Genomic DNA, 18,350 nt, shown 5'->3' with positions numbered 1-18,350 from the left:
TTTTCCTACCTCCTTTCGAAGAGTTGGGTTGCTTTTCTGGGTGCCTGATGTCCTCTGCCGGCATTCAGAAGTTGTTTTGTGGAGTTTACTCGACATTTAAATGCTCTTTTGATGAATTTGTGGGGGAGAAAGTGTTCTCCCCATCCTACTCCTCCTCCATCTTGGCTCCTCCCTCCTGTTTACTGTGTATCTTTTAAATTAATTTCTTTATTTTGGCTGTGCTGGGTCTTCGTTGTCCTACACAGGCTTTCTGTAGTTGCAGAGAGCAGGGGCTACTGCCTTAGTCACTGTGTGGGCTTCTCAGTGCAGGGCTTCTCTTGCAGAGCACGGGCAGTGGACACACGGGCTTCAGCGACTGCTCTGTGAGGGCTGAGCACTTGCCGCATGTGGGTCCAGAGGACAGGCTCGGCAGTTGTACATGAGCTCAGCTGCCCTGCAGCATGCAGGATCTTCCTGGACTAGGGATTGAACCGGTGTCCCCTGTATTGCAAAGTGGATTCTTAGCCACTGAACCACCAATGTTTACTGTGTATCTTTGTTTTCAGTTCTATGGTATTTGAGTATTTACAATGTCATCTTTACAGATACCTTTTACAAATACTGAGTATAATTCCCTGTGCTATATATAATAGGTCCTTGTGGATTATCTGATTTATGTAGAGTGTGTATATGTTTATCCCAACCTCCTAGTTCTCTCCTCCATTCCACTTTCCTATTTGAAAACAGACCATGTTTGTTTTCTGTGTCTAGTGAGGTTTTTTTGGAAATGAGTTCACTTGCATTTATTTTTACAGGCCAGAATACTGGAGTGGGTAGCCATTGCCTTCTTCAGGGGAGTCTTCCCAACCCAGGGATCAAACCCAGGTCTCCTGCATTGCAGGTAGATTCTTTACCATCTGAGCCACCAGGGAAACCCTTAGATTCCACAGATAAGCAATATTATATGATATTTATCTTGTCTGGCTTACTTCATTTAGTATGATAATATCTAGGCCCATTCGTGTTCTTACAAATGGTAGTTTGTCATTCTTTTTAATGGCTAATATTCCATTGTATAAATGTACCACAACCTCTTTATCTGTTCATCTGTCAATGGACATCTAGGTTGCTTCCATGTCTTGGCTATTGTAAATAGTGCTGCAGTGAACTTTGGGATTGAATCAGACCTATGTCCTCTACAAATTGTGATCTTCCTGGGTCTTGGTGTTCTCATCCAAAAATGAAGACGGTAATGCCTCCCTGGTAGGGTTATTTTGGGGGTTAAATTAAATAATACATGTGAGGTACTCAAATAGTGAGCAATATATGACTTACCATACCACTTCTGTCCTACTTGAACTATTGTGGCCTATACACATTTACTTTGTAACATGGGAAGGGGCAGAGGGCAAATATAATCACCCACAACCTTGTTCTTAGAACCCTTGCAACTTGTAAGAATAGGTTTTAAACAAAGAGGAAGCAAGGTGCTGGGCCTTGTTTCCATGTGCAGGTCTGTTCCCTTCCAGGCTCTGAGCTTTGAGAAGCCTGCCCTAATCAGCCGATGTGTAGATGGGGGCAGGGCCCATGACTAACAAGGAGGTTGGACCATAGACTGGGAAAGTGGGAATGTGGAGCTTGACGTGCCAGCTCTGAAGCCAGTTCAGGGGAATGGCCCTGGAGGGGAGGCCTTAGTCATGTGTTGTTGCTCCTCAGGCTCAGAAGAGGTAGGTAAATGTTGCATATATTTGCATTGGAGCAGGGTAACTCCTTTAACTCAGCCGTCTTCTAGAGCTCACGATTGGCGGGATTATTTTGCCTAGTCTGGGAATACAGGCTGCTTGAAGCTGTGCCGGGGTCCAGCCCCAGCTGATCCAGGGTATTCAAAGGAGAGACGGCGTAGGCGAGGGTCAGGAAACAACTGCTTAATTAAACGTTAATTAAGGATATAAAGAGTAATAGAATGAGGATAGCTCAGTAGGAAAATTCAGTGGAGAAAACAGGCTGAGTAGCTTGGTTTACGCGGGAGACCAATAAAACTTCAAGACAAGAAGTTTGCACCACTTACGTAGACCGCGGGCATCCTTCCGTTCTCCCGAAGGAGAGGAGACACTGAGGCCTCCCCGGTCGGATCTTAGAAGCCCAGGCATAATTAGCAAGCATGGCAGGTTCCGTGCTCCAGATGGAGACTCAGCCAGAATTTGAGAGAGAGAGCGACATGGGGAGACCAAGTTTCAGTGAACAAGGCCCGCATTTTATTTTCCAAAGTAGTTTTTACACCTTAAGTTGTGCATAGAGGATAATGGGGGAAGGGGCGGAGTCATGCAAGGACAGCAGTTCCTGGTCCTAATCGAAGCCAGGCTTTCAAACTGATCATATGCAAAAGTTCAGGTGAATTACATCATCTTCTGGCCAGGAGGCCTGTTAACATTTTAAGAAACTTATTTTACTCTAAAGGTGATTATTCCAAAGTCAGGCACCAGCCTCCAAAAAAGCATTGGACAAAGCTGCATTTTACATTTCTATACACCCATTATATCAATCAATACACTGCCAAGGACACAGTAGGTAAGGAGTATGGAGACTTAGCAGCAAACATTGGCTCAATAAGTGAAAAACCCTTCACCAATACAATTTCTAATCAATCTTTTAACTACTCAAAAGAATCTGTGTTTAGACAGTTTAGAACATCTCCTGCCTCTCACAGTTGGGAGGCTCTGAACAATCACATGTGGCCGGAAAAACCTATTCAGACAGGCTAGAGGATTTCCAAAGGAGTTTGTAGGTTAAACACTGTCACACCCAGGAATTATTAGCTGGAGCTGTAAGCTAATTCTTTTTTCAGTGAGAGGTAGTGGGGGACAGCCCCCCGTAAAGTCAGAGGTGTAGGTAAAAGCACAAAGCAGAAAGTAGGCAGACTCTGGTTTTGGGGGTAGATGCTCGAGAATTTCCAGGGGGACTCCTGAGGCTCGATCCCGCCTTTGCGTATGCTGAGCCTCCTTCCTCATGACCTTTGCCAGGGGCGGAGCTCCTGCTCCCGGCAGTGATAGAATTCCAGTTGAGGTATTCCAGATCCTGAAAGATGATGCTGTGGAAAGTGCTGCACTCAATATGCAATATGCACTCAATATGCAATATGCCGGCTCCCAGCAAAGCTGCTTAGACCGTTTCCCCTGAGAGGAGTGCTCATCTGCTATTCAGCTTCCCATCCTGACTGGAGTTTTGCCCTGAGTTCAGGATTGCTTGCTGAACTTAATGTTCCAGTGCAGGTCAGGGCTGTTTTCCACTTCAGTCCCAGGTCCTTCGCTTCTGCAGATCCCAAATTTAAAGCCTTAGTGGAGCCTTGGCGTGGGCCCAAACCTCCTGCCAGGGCCTCAGGCCTCCTGGTGTAAGGATGGAGGGAGATAGTTACAGAGACAACTTCCCTGGGTCCTCTCATCCTGTGCACTCATTTCTAAACCCCAGGCCTGTGTGGCTAGTGAGGTGAGCATTAGTGTGTCTGCCCGAGGTGTCAGCCCTGAGTCTGGGCCTTTCCCCCTCATCACAGTCTTAGGTTCCTTGTCTCCTGTCATCTGATGGGCTGTCACTGAACACGACTGTGCCCTCTACTCATGGGAAGGTCTGAAGGGGAGGACGAAAGTTTAGTGAGCTGCCAAGCACCTGAAGAAGCAAAGTCATAAAATGAATATCGACATCTTTAAAGCAGTGACCAAAAGGAGTGAATACAGGAGAACCAGTGTTTTTGTCCATGGAACTGATGTTTCTCAGGAGATTCCAAGGAAAAAAAGAGATGTGTCAGGTTTAGAACGTTTAGTGGCTGGATGAAAACAATATTCTTATGTAAATTTGTATTCCAAGTCATATTTGGCAACCCACATTGTCAGTTAACACATTAAGTATGAGTTGGAGTAAACAATACTTGGAAGTGCCATTAATTAATAACTTAAGAGTGTAAAAACGACTCGATGAAAAGCTAAGTTAACCTGTGGAGAAAAATAAAAGACTCTGGTTCCCCCTTCTCTTTGCCAGTGTCCCAGCTTCCACATGGTTTACTCCATCTTCTGCCCTGGTTCACACCTCCCTCCCTTTCTGGCAGGAGTGAGAATAGTCCTGGGGGAAAAGAGCTCCTTTATTTGGTAGATCGTGCCTCCCGTCTCTCCAAATAGAGTCAGTTCTGAGTCATTTTACTCTGAGGTGAATAAATAGGAATGCTTTTTTTTTTTTTTTAAACAAATAACAAAAACCTGCCTTTAAGCAGTTTCATGAAAATATTCCTTCCAGCCTTCCAGTTACCTCCTCCAAAAAACAGGTTTCAAACAAGGAAATTGCTACAAACGAGCTTCTCCCAGGGGATTTCCGTGGTTACATTGACTGAGACACATTACCAACTTTACAGTTGTTTTAAGTATATTTATAAATAAAAACAGTCACACGAATCTAGAGTTATGTTAGGGTGATGGTTGTACAATTTTGCAACTATACTAAAAACTTGAATTGCACACCTTAAATGGGTAAATGTTATGATATATAAAATATAGCTCAATAAAGAATGAACAAACAAAACCCCATAAGCGGCAATAACAAAATTCTATGACTTGGAATACTATTTGGCAGTCGATAATGTTGTTGTAAGTGTGCATATCTTGCGAACCGAGCAATCCCTCTTCTATATTTGTACCCTAGAGAAGTTCCCACAGGTACCCAAAGATGCACATGTGAGAAAGATGTCTATTGTAATATTCTTTGAATAGTAAAAAATATATACATATTGGAAATAATCTAAATGTCCCTCAGTAGAACACAGAAATATGTGATGGGAGGTTCATACACTTGAATACTATAGCACATTTAAAATAACAGCTATAAATATCAACACAGGTACCTCCCAAAAACCTAATGTTGAGGAGGGTACAGTAAACTGTAGAATAATATGGACAGTCTGATATCATTCATATAGTAATGGAGTATGAGATGACACTAAGTTTAATGGGGATACACATGGATGATGGTTATTTTATTTTCCATGGCCTTGTGTGTGTTTGAATTAGTTGATAATCATTTTTTGAGTTAGCATATACTTACAGTCATGTTAAATGCTAGAGAATTTCCTTCCACATGCAAAGATTTGAGGAATGAAGAAAGGGGAAGACTCTACAGGGAAATCAGTGAAATCAATCATATGGCAGTACTAGTAGGTTTCATTTTTTATCACCTACTGTGTCAGACCCTTCGTTATCTCCAGTGGTCCCCTGTTTCTAAATGGTTGGTCTTATTGTGTCCAGTACAAGTTCTGGGAAACTGAAGCTGGAGACGTAAGTCATTAACTAAGATCAGGGGCTGGTAGTTAACGGAGTCTTTGGACTATCACACTGTCGGGCTCCAAGTCTTGGTCATTTTTAGGCTCCATAATGTGACTTCTTAATGGATCTGTCTGTTTTCTCAAGGTGGAGAATCTTAGGAGAGGTCGTTAGTACAAAGAGAAAATCGTGACAGTTTCTAAGTAAAAACAAGAAATGACATGGTGAACCGGCCCTATTTTTAGTCTTCTTTGCCTGGTATGAGTAACTCCTGACTGGGAGTCAGGGAATCTGTGTCCCAACTCCACTATGCTGCTGTCTAGCTCATGTTTCCAGTCTTCAGTCTTTAGGATAGAAATTTTGTCCTGAGGTTTGTTTTAGACTTTTGTTTTGCTTTGATTTATTTGCATTCTTTGTTTGTGCTAGATGTTATATCGGAGAAAGCAATGGCACCCCACTCCAGCACTCTTGCCTGGAAAATCCCATGGACGGAGGAGCCTGGTAGGCTGCAGTCCATGGGGTCGCTAGGAGTCGGATACGACTGAGTGACTTCACTTTCACTTTTCACTCTTATGCATTGGAGAAGGAAAAGGCAACCCACTCCAGTGTTCTTGCCTGGAGAATCCCAGGGACGGGGAGCCTGGTGGGCTGCCGTCTATGGGGTTGCACAGAGTCGGACATGACTGAAGCAACGCAGCAGCAGCAGATGTTATATATGTTAAATGAAACACTGCTTTGATTTAGAGGGAAGAAAGAAAATGAGAGGGACTTCCCAGGCACTTCAGTGGTTAGGACTCTGTACTTCCACTGCAAGGGGCACAGGTTTGATTTCTGGTCAGTGAAGTAAGATCCTGCAAACCTAGCTATGTGGCCAATAAAAAATAAATAAATTTCCAAAAAGAAGAGAGGGACCCTGTAAGTGGGAATCACATTTGTTTAAGGAAAATTAGTGTCACAAAGCTCTTGGACACATGTAGTTATGTTTTTGTGTGTGTGTCTTTAGAACAAAAAGGTGGTTCAGCAATGTATGAAACACTGACTAAAGGAGACAAATAGAGGACATTCACATACGAGTTTCATAAAGGCCTAGTTCTAACAAATTATTTTTGCAATGCTTAGATCATACTATAAAAGTGAAAATCGCAAAGTCGTGTCAGACTCTTTTCAACTCCATGGACTATACAGTCCATGGAATTCCCCCTGCCAGAATACTGGAATGGGTAGCTGTTCCCTTCTCCAGGAGATCTTCCCAATCCAGGGATCAAACCTAGGTCTCCCATATCTCAGGCAGATTCTTCACCATCTGAGCCACCAGGGAAATCCAAGAATCCTGGAGTGGGTAGCCTATCCCTTCTCCAGTAGATCTTCCAGACCTAGAAAAATTATTAATACCATGAAACAGAATGCCGTACTTTTGATGAGATAGTGGCCTATAGAGACAAATTGGTGGTGTTCAGTTACTAAGTTGTGTCTGACTCTCTGCACCGTGAACTATAGCAGGCTCCTCTCTGCTTAACTATCTCCCAGAGTTTGCTCAAATTCATGTCCATTGAGTCGGTGATGCTATCTAACCATCTCATCCTCTGTCGTCCCCTTCTCCTTCTGCCCTCGATCTTTCCCAGCATCAGGGTCTTTTCCAATGGGTCAGCTCTTTGCATCAGGTAGCCAAAGTACTGGAGTTTCAGCTTCAACATCAGACCTTCCAATGAACATTCAGGACTGATCTCCTTTAGGATGGACTGCTCAGATCTCCTTGCAGTCCAAGAGTCTTCTCCAACACCACAGTTCAAAAGCATCAATTCTTTGGCACTCAGCTTTCTTTATAGTCTAACTCTCCCATCCATACATGACTACTGGAAAAACCATAGCCTTGACTAGACCTTTGTCAGCAAAGTAATGTCTCTACTTTTTAATATGCTGTCTAGGTTGGTCATAACTTTCCTTCAAAGGAGTAAGCATCTTAATTTCATGGCTGCAATCACCATCTGCAGTGATTTTGGACACTGACAGAAGCAGAGGATATTAAGAAGAGGTGGCAAGAATACACAGAAGAACTGTACAAAAAAGATCTTCATGATCCAGATAATCATGATGGTGTGATCACTCACCTAGAGCCAGACATCCTGGAATGTGAAGTCAAGTGGGCCTTAGGAAGCATCACTACAAACAAAGCTAGTGGAGGTGATGGAATTCCAGTTGAGATATTTCAAGTCCTGAAAGATGTTTCTGTGAAAGTGCTGTACTCTATATGTCAGCAAATTTGGAAAACTCAGCAGTGGCCACAGGACTGGAAAAGGTCAGTTTTCATTCCAATCCCAAAGAAAGGCAATGCCAAAGAATGCTCAAACTACCGCACAATTGCACTCATCTCACAAGCTAGTAAAGTAATGCTCCAAATTCTCCAAGCCAGGCTTCAGCAATATGTGAACTGTGAACTTCCAGATGTTCAAGCTGGTTTTAGAAAAGGCAGGGGAACCAGAGATCAAATTGCCAACATCTGCTGGATCATCGAAAAAGCAAGAGAGTTCTAGAAAAACATCTATTTCTTCTTTATTGACTACGCCAAAGCCTTTGACTGTGTGGATCACAATAAACTGTGGAAAATTCTGAAAGAGATGGGAATACCAGACCACCTGACCTGCCTCTTGAAAAGCCTGTATGCAGGTCAGGAAGCAACAGTTAGAACTGGACATGGAACAACAGACTGGTTCCAAATAGGAAAAGGAGTACATCAAGGCTGTATATTGTCACCCTGCTTATTTAACTTATATGCAGAGTACATCATGAGAAACGCTGGGCTGGAAGAAGCACAAGCTGGAATCAAGATTCCCAGGAGAAATATCAATCACCTCAGATATGCAGATGACACCACCCTTATGGCAGAAAATGGCAACCCACTCTAGTACTCTTGCCTAGAAAATCCCATAGACAGAGGAGCACGATGTCCATGGAGTTGCAAAGAGTCGGACACGTCTGAGCGACTTCACTTTCACTTTTTTACTTTATGGCAGAAATTAAAGAACTAAAGAGCCTCTTGATGAAAGTGAAAGAGGAGAGTGAAAACGGCTTAGAGCTCAACATTGAGAAAAGTAAGATCTATTCCTATCACTTCATGGCAAATAGATGGGGAAACAGTGACAGACTTTATTTTTGGGGGCTCCAAAATCACTGTAGATGATGACTGCAGCCATGAAATTAAAAGACTACATCTTAGATTTGTTGTAACGAATGGGTTAAATATAGGTAAAGTGCTTCAGAGAGGAGGATAACACTTTCATCCTGACTTAGCCCACTATTCATGGCTGATGGATAAGCTATTCAGTAAGCACATAGATCCAGATCTTGACTGTTGCTGTTTTTTCCCTTCCAGACCATATGGGTTCACTTTCCTTTGTAAGGCACAATCCATCTGCTACTTAAACAAGAACAGATGTATTGGTTTCAACTTAAAAAAAGACATCTGTAAAGAGGAACTCCATCTTTATGGGCCTCATCTCCTTGCCTCCTCCAGCCCTGCCTTGATGGCTGTCAGACATCCAGTCACTAGAGTGGAGCCAAGGGAGAGAACTCAGTGGCTGTGCTCTAAAGGGGAGGTGACATAAGAACCAGTAGTTAATGACCTTGGGAACTCCATTACTTTCTTTCACTGTGTCTTACGTAGCTAGAGAACAGGAAGCTTCCCAGCCATTCGTTTATTCGTCAGTCTCGGTGTGCATTGCAGTAGCTTTTTCATTTCTCTCTTCGAGCAAGGAGATGAAAGTGAGGGCAGTTTGAGGCCTGACTGTGGCAATTTGAGCCATTGGGGAAGTTCTGGGATTGGTTAGTGTTCTGCAACATAGTTAGTGTGACAGTCGCTCAGTCATGTCTGACTCTTTGAGACCCCATGACTATAGCCCACCAGGCTCCTCTGCCCATGGGATTCTTTAGGCAAGAATACTGGAGCGGGCTGCCTTGCCCTTCTCCAGGAGATCTTCCCAATCCAGGGGTCAACTCAGGTCTCCTGCTTTGCAGGTGGATTCTTTACTGTCTGAGCTATCAGGGAAGCCCTAATGTATAATATAAACATAATTAACACTGCTTTATGTTATATATGAAGCCCTATGGTTGGTATGGGGAGTAGATAATTCAGACTGCCTGACAGTTGAGGGCTTTGGGGAAAAATAGGTCCTGATTACTGACCTTTTGCTAAGATATTTCCTTTATTTTTCTTGGGACTAACTCATTAGGACCCAAGCTGTTTTCTGTGATTATAACAACCTACTCAACTTTAGAAATTTAATGTAGTTCTATTTAATTTTTAGGATAGTATGTTCAAATGCTTAAAAATTCAGAAGTTTCCATGAAGCAGTCCAGTTTCCATTTTCAAAGTCAATATTACCAGCTCATTTGTGTTCTCTTCCAGAGATACTTGATACATATGCAATCAATAACACATGTGCATATGTAAATGATTTTATGTCTATCTATCCATACCCAGTAATCAATCTATCTCAGCAGTCATCCCATCTCAATACATGGGGAGCTTTCTCCTTTTGTTCTTCTTTTTGACTGTCTTAATATTTCATTGCTTCAGTGTATCATTTATTTTAACCAGGCCCTGTTGATGGACTTTTAGGTTGTTTTCAATCTTTGCATTACAATGCTCCTATAATAAACAACCTTCTATGTATATGAAATTTTGTACAAGTGTGAAAGACTATATCAGTAAGGTAAAAGAGTAGTAGATTTGCTGGGTTAATAAACATACGCATATGGACTTTGGTAGATTTTGTACTGTCAAAGTGCTCTTCACAAAGGTAGCATCAATTTATACTACCACTGTTTTCCCAGACTCTGCTAAGAAAATGTCACTAAATGCATTCATCTTTGCCAATCTAATAAGTAAAAAATAACATCTCAAAAAAAATAATATCCAGGTATAAATTACCATTTTTCAAAAAGTGAGGATGAACATCTTTTCATAGGTCTAAGACAGAGGATGAGATGGTTGGATCACATCACCGACTCAAATGACATGAATTTGGGTAAACTTTGGGAGTTGGTGATGGATAGCGAGGCCTGGCGTGCTGCAGTCCTTGGGGTCACAAAGAGTCTGACATGACCAAGTGACTGAACTGAACTGAATTGAAGAGCTGGTGGTATTCCCTTTTCTGTGGACTATCTGTGTACATCTTTTGCTCAAATTTCTATTGAGTTATTGGTCTTTTCACATGGATTTAATAGGAGATCTTCATGTGTGGGATAAATTAGCCATTGTCTGTGACTTAAGCTGCAAATATTTTTCCGAATGTTGGTTTTTACTTTGCTTTTTTCCATGGATATATTTTTTATTTGAAAATAATAGAATTTATCATTATCTTTTATCTGGTCTTTTTTTTTCTTTTTTTATGCTTAGGACGGATTCCTTAGATGTGAAGATTATTAAAGATTATACTCTGGTTTCTTCTAATACTTCTGTGGTTTTGTTGTTTACATTATAATCTTTGACCACTACAGAATTTATTTTGGTGTAAAGTATAAGATGTTGGTGTAATTACCTTTTTTTCTAGCTGCTCTAGCACCATTTTGTGATAATCTATCTTTCCCCAATAGTTTTAAATTCACCTTTATCGTATATTAAGTGTTCATGTATGTATTTTGGGTCTATTCCTGGACTTCATATTATTTCCTATTAAGCTATGACTCTGTTCATGCATACTTATCATACTTTTTTATGGTAATATTTTGTGTTTTATTTTACATATATGACATGGTATACAACATTCTGTAACTTACTTTTTTCATTCAATATTTTGTTTTCACAGATAGCTAGTGGGAACCTGCTGTATAGCACAGGGAGCTCAGCTTAGAGTTCTGTGGTGACCTAGATAGGGGTGGTGGCAGGAGGGAAGTCCAAGAGGGAGGGGACATATGCATACATATAGCTGATTCACTTTGCTGTACAGCAGAAATTAACACACAATTGTAAAGCAACTATACCCCAATGAGAAAAAATACATGGTTTCAAGATCTATTCACGTTGATCCATGTAAACCTAGTTCATTGATTTTTGACTGGTAAACAGTATTCTTCACCATATAAGCATACTTAAATGTACAATACTGTATTTATCAAATGCATTAGTTGATGCAAATTTGCACAGTTGAGTTTCTGGCTGATAGGGAATCTCTGTAGTGCTTGCCTGTACTCAGGGAATAGAGAGCATTCTAGGTGAGTATAATGAGAAAGAATTGTCAGTTCGTCCTTACCACCATCCATATCTGACATGATAGCAAAGTGTCCAGTCACTTAATGGGTCAAGTTAAATACCTCCTGAATCTGACATCACAGTAAATGGCATAGAGAAAACTTGGTCTAGGCTAAGACTCCTAAAGAGGTAACTGAAAGGATCGCCATCTCTCCTTGAGAAAGAACACACAGAGGAATAAAGAAAGAAGCACGCCCACTCTGACTAGAATGAAGATTTAACACAAAATAATTCTTCTCTGAATAGTAATGTCAGGAAGTTGCATTCTCATTTCTGAGCTTCTAGAAAAGGATCAGGAAGTTTCTACAGTATTTTAAAAGATATTTGAAATTGACCTGGGATGGAAGAAGATAGCAAAGTCTGCTTCTGTAGCCATTATCCTCTGCCTCCTTGAACTTGAAGCACCTAAATGCTCATTAGCTAGTGTCTTAACTTGGTGGGAAGGAGAAATCAGAAAGAGAAGAAAGAAGCCTCCTAGTGGGAGAACTGGGTGTCATTCTCCAAGATCTTGTCTCAAGTCGATGAAGGCCAGCTGCAGTGTGTCCTCCTGGAACCCAGACACTGGGCCGGATCTGGCCAACTGTCCACATTCTCTGACATCCAAGTTGAACTGCTGTAATGTTTCCAAGGTGAGCTGCCGTACTTCAGCTTCCAGCAAAAGTTGCATCAAAGAAGTGGCTAAATGCTTGCAAGCTGACATACATGTGGTCTGGACCACCCTTCTGGGAAGGTGTGTGAATATAGCAAAGGTGCTATGTAGAAAGGCAGTGAGGTCTACTAGGTAATCACTTGCTTTGCTGCCCAAATCTCCTGTCATCCAGTCATAGCCAGCCAGCTGTAGAAACTGGTCAATTTCCTGGTTTAAGTTAGTATAAATCTCTTCTTCAGCTGCATGTCTGGCAACCTTACAAGTCACGGTGCCATACAGCTTGGTAGCGTGAACTATCCCTGGAAGCACATTAGTGATATTGGTTATAAATTCTTGCAAGTACTTACAGGATTTCTCCAGGTGTTTTGTATTGATAATAATCTAGACAAGCTCAGTAAGTCCAATATTCTTCCTTTTAATGACATTCGGCAGAGAGTTGGAGTCCTAGTCAGCAACAGGTCTATAGATTTACGAATCATGTCATCAACTTCAGCTGAGCTCAAATGAAGATCTGAAAACTTCAGACAAACGTAGATAAATTCTTTAATTTGGCTGTACGCTTTTGGCACAAATTCAAAAAATGGAGACTTTTGGAAATGGTTGCTTTTCCAGCTCTGTATCTTGGCATGGGAATTGTCCTACCATCTTTTTATACATCTCAGGACTGTAGTTGTCAGAATCAAGTATGTTTCTGAAAATACTTGACCACTTCTTTAGCAAAGTTTAACTAGTCTCTGATTTCTGGCAGCATGTCAAAAAACTGATTTACAGGAAAACCATACACCTGAAGTGTCAACAAAAAGCATCGTGAGGTTCTTAAAATCTAACACGAGGTTTGGATCAGAGCAGTAAGACGAGTGAGTACGGAGTGCTGCGATGGTTTTTGAAAGTGCCATTTCCCACAGTTCACCAATGTGGGCTCTATTTACTAAGTCTTGCATTGTATGTAAAATGTGATCTTTACAAAAGAAAAAAAAAGCTGAAAATTTGATTAAAATATTTCCTGTAGCCATCTAAAGTTTTATGCATGTTAGACAGAGGCTGGAGCACCACACAAGCCTGTTTTCACCTCTGTTTTCCATAGTAGTTCTCAAGTGTTTCCCAAGCCCAGGACAGAATATGTGTAGACATTGATAAACAGGAGAGAAATCAACCAAATCTTGGGTCCCTTCATCATCTTCCTCATCTTCAACATCCAGAATTCCTGAATCCTGTTCAGACTTGGGGCTAGTGCTTTCTATCTCTGTATCCAAAAATTGTATATGCTTCTTTCTTAGATTTTTCTATTCTGGGTTGTTTCAAGATATTATCCAGGTTTCTTTTTTGTTGAGCTTGCTTCATGGCAGTCTCTCCAATTTTGTCTGAATGTTGTGAATACTTTCCAGAAAGTCTTTGAAATCAAACATAGACACATTCTTAAGTTTCTTCTCGAAGCTTGGGGATATTGTCTACCCTCACCTTGCAGAATCGATAGTGGCTACTTGAGGCAGACAGGTATGTTCTACCTATATTCCAGAGTTTTCAGTTCAGGATAATGTCTTTTAGTTTTCATCTGGTCCCTCAGTTTGCTATACATCTCTAGGACTACAAGACACAAAATTAATTTATCAACAGTGGCAGAAATATTTCTGTGTTGTAGTTGAAACTGCTTCAGCTCTTCCATCGCTATTACCAGTTCCTTTCCCTCATGTTGTAGTTTTCTATTCGTATCCGACACTTGATGTTTGAGTTCCTGGGCTTCTCCTCTCACTTTCAGCAGTTCTACTATAGAGTCCACAAAGCCCTAATAAATGAAAGTTGCACAATTTCTCGGTCATGATTGCAGATGTGAGTTTCAAGCTTCTCCATGAATGGTCCATATTCTTTACCATCATCAACAGACCTGAGTGTGGGCTGGATGTGGGCCATGCAGGTGCTCCGGATCTCTCTCTCTCTCTTTTTTTTTTTGGCCTCACAGTGGTTTAACATGAACAGAGTTGAATATGACATTGTCTGACAGAAGAATGAACATTTTGCTGAATAAAAGCCCTGAGTCAGGATATATACACAGCAAAAATGGGGCCTCAAGGCTCTCAGCACTTGTGCACAATGAAAGAAGGAATCTTTAGAAACAAATAGTCATCCAGGAAAAAAAAAAAGAAAAATCAATAACAGATACAGATGAAAAAGGCAGCAACACCACCAACAATGGAAAGGTGGGAAAGGGAGCAGAGCTTCTCTCTAGGGGCTGCTTAGGCCCAGAAGCCAGAGAGCTGGTTTGTCTCAGGGAAGTTCAACATTTAGATGAACATAAACCCCATATTAAAATTCAATCCTTAATCTCTCTGTTCAGGGTCTTGTCAGAATCAGTAATCCTTTTCTCCAAGACTATATAAAGAACTCCAGTCCTTCCATGATAGGAAGTCTAATAAGCAAAGAGCCCCCACTTTTGACCTGACACCAGAGTTAACCTGCTCCCATCCCACAACTTGGGATAGACTTCGGGCCCCAGCAATCCAATGACCACCTCCCAGAGAGAAGCCCAGGAAAGCTGCCAGCCTCAAGAAGCTGCTTCAGACTCTAAGATTTAGCAAATCTATACCCAGCTGCTAACCCTAGCTCAGCCTCTGGGGAGAATGCTGGGGTTCCATGGGAAACAAGTACAGGCAGTTCAATAACCCTGTGACCAAACTGGGGAGGGCAGCGACACATCTTGCCCCTAAGCCCTTCAACAGCTCAAAGTGCTTAGGAGAAGTCAGACTGTGGTTTGTTCATGTGTTTCTACCTTGTGGCAGCACTAAATAGTATGGGGGAGGGGAGGGAGAATGGAAGGAAGAGAGTGGTGATGTTCTTCCCTACCACTGGGAGGTACCTAGAAAATGATCCACTCCCACACTTCAAGGAGTTAATCTGGCAGTAGTGAGTTTCCCCCAGCCCTCAAGCCACCAAACCTGCAAAGCTAACCCGTAAAAGTAGCAAGGGCTTGGGGAGTGAGAGCTGCTGGTGCAGCCCATACTGACTCACCTGCTGGTGAACAAGAAACAGGCAGCCAGAGTGGGGAGCCACAAAGGAGGGGCTAGGCAACAGGATCTCCCTGACTTTCCTGTGGCTTTCTTCTGATTCTGAAGCAGCCATGATGATGGGCTCAAAAAACCCACACACCTTGCTCCATACAACAGACTGCTTGCTGCTGCTGCTGCTGCGTCGCTTTAGTCTTGTCCAACTCTCTGCGACCCCATGGACTGTAGCCTATCAGGCTTCTCCATCCATGGGATTCTCCAGGCAAGAACACTGGAGAGGGTTGCCATTTCCTTATCCAATGCATGCAAGTGGAAAGTGAAAGTGAAGTCACTCAGTCGTGTCCGACTCTTAGCAACCCCATGGACTGCAGCCTACCAGGCTCCTCCATCCATGGGATTTTCCAGGCAACAGTACTGGAGTGGGGTGCCATTGCCTTCTCCCAACAGACTGCTTAGATTCTAGAATTACTGCCATGAAAAGCAACAAGGGAGAAAGTATAGCAAAAGAATCTCTTGAGAAAACTGGGAAAAGGCCTAGAGAAAATGAGAGCTTCAGAGGTATCTTCCACCTTCCCCAAAAGAAAAAGTTCATGCAAGTAGGAAAGGCAGGGTCTTTCCCTGCTCAGCATTCCTGGTTAAACCTGAGGAAGAAAACACTCCTGGACTTGCAGCATCAGTATGTATCCAAGTGCCCACCAGCACAAGACCCCCCCACCCCCAGGTTAGCCTTCTGGTATGGGTAAATGCCCAAGAAATTGCCTTCCAGTCCAGTAACCCCATCCACTCCCCAACCCCAAGCAGAGGGCATCTGCCTGTGGTTTCCCACGTCCCCTCAGAGAAGAGGATCCTAGTAGAGTGCCCACGGTATAGTCAGGTACCAAGGGACACAACGCCAGACAGTCTATTAGGCCAGGGGATGGGCAGACAACTTCAGATCAGAGAGAGAGAGGCTTCGTGCAAAAACCAATGTCAGTTCAGCAGGAAAGTAGAGGGCAAGTGGTGAGAGGGGCTCCTATTGGCGCACCTTCCCGGGGACGTAGTTCCTGTCAGTTGCCTCCTCCTGCAGGAACATGTGTAGGCAGCGTTCGTTCTGAGCCAGTGGGTGCCCAGCAGTTTTGTTAATAAACTATTGCAGGCCCTGCCTCCTTTCTTCAATAAAGGTCTCCTCAAAGATCCCTTCGTCTCCTCGGATAGGGTGCTGCCGCTTCAAGGCTTTCCCGGGGAGTGGTGGTACTACAATCTTGCTATCTCGCTGCAGCTCATTTTTTAGCCACTCAAAGTCACTGTAGCGTCGTCGTACAGGGGACTGCTTCAGTTTGAAGGAATGCTTCAGTTCGTCCGCATGCGAACCTCACAGGCGGTGAGGCGCGCGCGGCCCAGGCCCACCGTCTGTGGACTAAACACGGCGGCCTCCAGGAAGTTACTCGGAGGCCCGTAAGCGTCAGGCAGGTCCTGCGGCTTTGAGTCAAGGCCCGGAGCGTCAGCTACTGCCGTGTCTGACATCTTTCCGAAGGAGAGACCGGGACCGGGGAAGGGGGCGGGGGACAGAGGCCGAAGGCAGGAGCCTGCTCTGGATCTCTTGAAGAACCCGTTTGAGCTCCGCCACCTTACCCCGCTACACAGACTGGGCGAGCCCCGCAGCGCGTCCCCTCCTGCTCCCCTCGGCTTTCACTCCCTCAGTCTCCTCTCTCCCTCCAGGCTCCAGAGGCTCCTCAGCCTCCGGCCGCCTGCAGGACGACTTTCATGCGGTTTTAATTATTGCCACCTTATAATATGCTTTAATATCTAAACAGGCTAGTCATCCTTTTCTCTTTGTTTTAAGAATTTTCTTTTCCTATACTATCATATTTCATATGAGTATGAAATACTAATTAACATAATTATTAAAATATGTGTATATTACTTCAAAAATCCTTTTGTTACTTTTATTAGGACTGCCTTACAGTATGGCTTAGTTTACAAAGATTTGATATCTTTTTTTGCACTATTGCTGGTTTACAATGGCTGCTGCTGCTGCTGCTGCTGAGTCGCGTCAGTCGTGTCCGACTCTGTGCGACCCCATAGACGGCAGCCCACCAGGCTCCGCTGCCCCTGGGAGTCTCCAGGCAAGAGCACTGGGGCGGGGTGCCATTGCCTTCTCCAAAGCATGAAAGTGAAAAGTGAGAGTGAAGTCGCTCAGTCGGGTCCGACTCTTCGCGACCCCATGGACTGCAGCCTACCAGGCTCCTCCGTCCATGGGATTTTCCAGGCAAGAGTACTGGAGTGGGGTGCCACTTAGTTTCTTACATATATATAGACAATATATATGTATTCAGATACATACATATATTCCTTTTCAGATTCTTTTCCATTGAGAGTTTCCGGTTAACAGGTACACACTACTACTATATATAAAATGGATAAGCAACAAGGACTACTGTATAGCATGGGATATTATATTTAATATCTTAATAATAATATCTTAATAACCTATGAGATAGTATATTTAATATCTTAATATATAATTATAATTATATGATAAACATAATTACTATAATTACTAATTAATTATAGTATAATTATGTTATAATATAGTACATATAGTATAAATAGTAGTATATATAGTATATTAGTATATATAATATCTATACTATATATAATATAATGTAAGAAGTACATAATTACTATATAATAATTATACTTAAAATATATTATTAAATTATATATGACAAATGAATTATAGTAAATATAAATGAAAATAATTTTATTTACTATAATTCATTTATGTCATAATTTAATAATACATTTTTAATTATAATTATATAGTACTTATGTAATTCTTACATAATTATATATGGTATATATACTCATATACTACTATTTATACTATATATACTATATTATAACATAATTATACTATAAGCAACAGTTAGAACTGGACATGGAACAACAGACTGGTTCCAAATAGGAAAAGGAGTACATCAAGGCTGTATACTGTCACCCTGCTTATTTAACTTATATGCAGAGTACATCATGAGAAACACTGGGCTGGAAGAAGCACAAGCTGGAATCAAGATTGCCGGGAGAAATATCAATAACCTCAGATATGCAGATGACACCACCCTTATGGCAGAAAGTGAAGAGGAACTACAAAGCCTCTTTATGAAAGTGAAAGTGGAGAGTGAAAAAGTTGGCTTAAA

General features: G+C 42.2%; 2 pseudogenes; both read right to left on the bottom strand.

Annotated features, from left to right (window-relative positions):
- Nucleotides 1-12,016: 12,016 nt before the first annotated feature.
- Nucleotides 12,017-14,080, bottom strand: LOC129620728 (exocyst complex component 6B-like; annotated as a pseudogene).
- A 2,072-nt stretch (nucleotides 14,081-16,152) lies between these two features.
- On the bottom strand, nucleotides 16,153-16,674 carry LOC129620811 (sorting nexin-12-like; annotated as a pseudogene).
- Nucleotides 16,675-18,350: the final 1,676 nt, after the last annotated feature.

This window comes from Bubalus kerabau, chromosome 10, assembly GCF_029407905.1.
Source record: "Bubalus kerabau isolate K-KA32 ecotype Philippines breed swamp buffalo chromosome 10, PCC_UOA_SB_1v2, whole genome shotgun sequence".
Taxonomy (NCBI): domain Eukaryota; kingdom Metazoa; phylum Chordata; class Mammalia; order Artiodactyla; family Bovidae; genus Bubalus; species Bubalus kerabau.
Note: the sequence above shows the minus strand (reverse complement) of the source record. Positions and strands in the feature narration are given on the sequence as shown.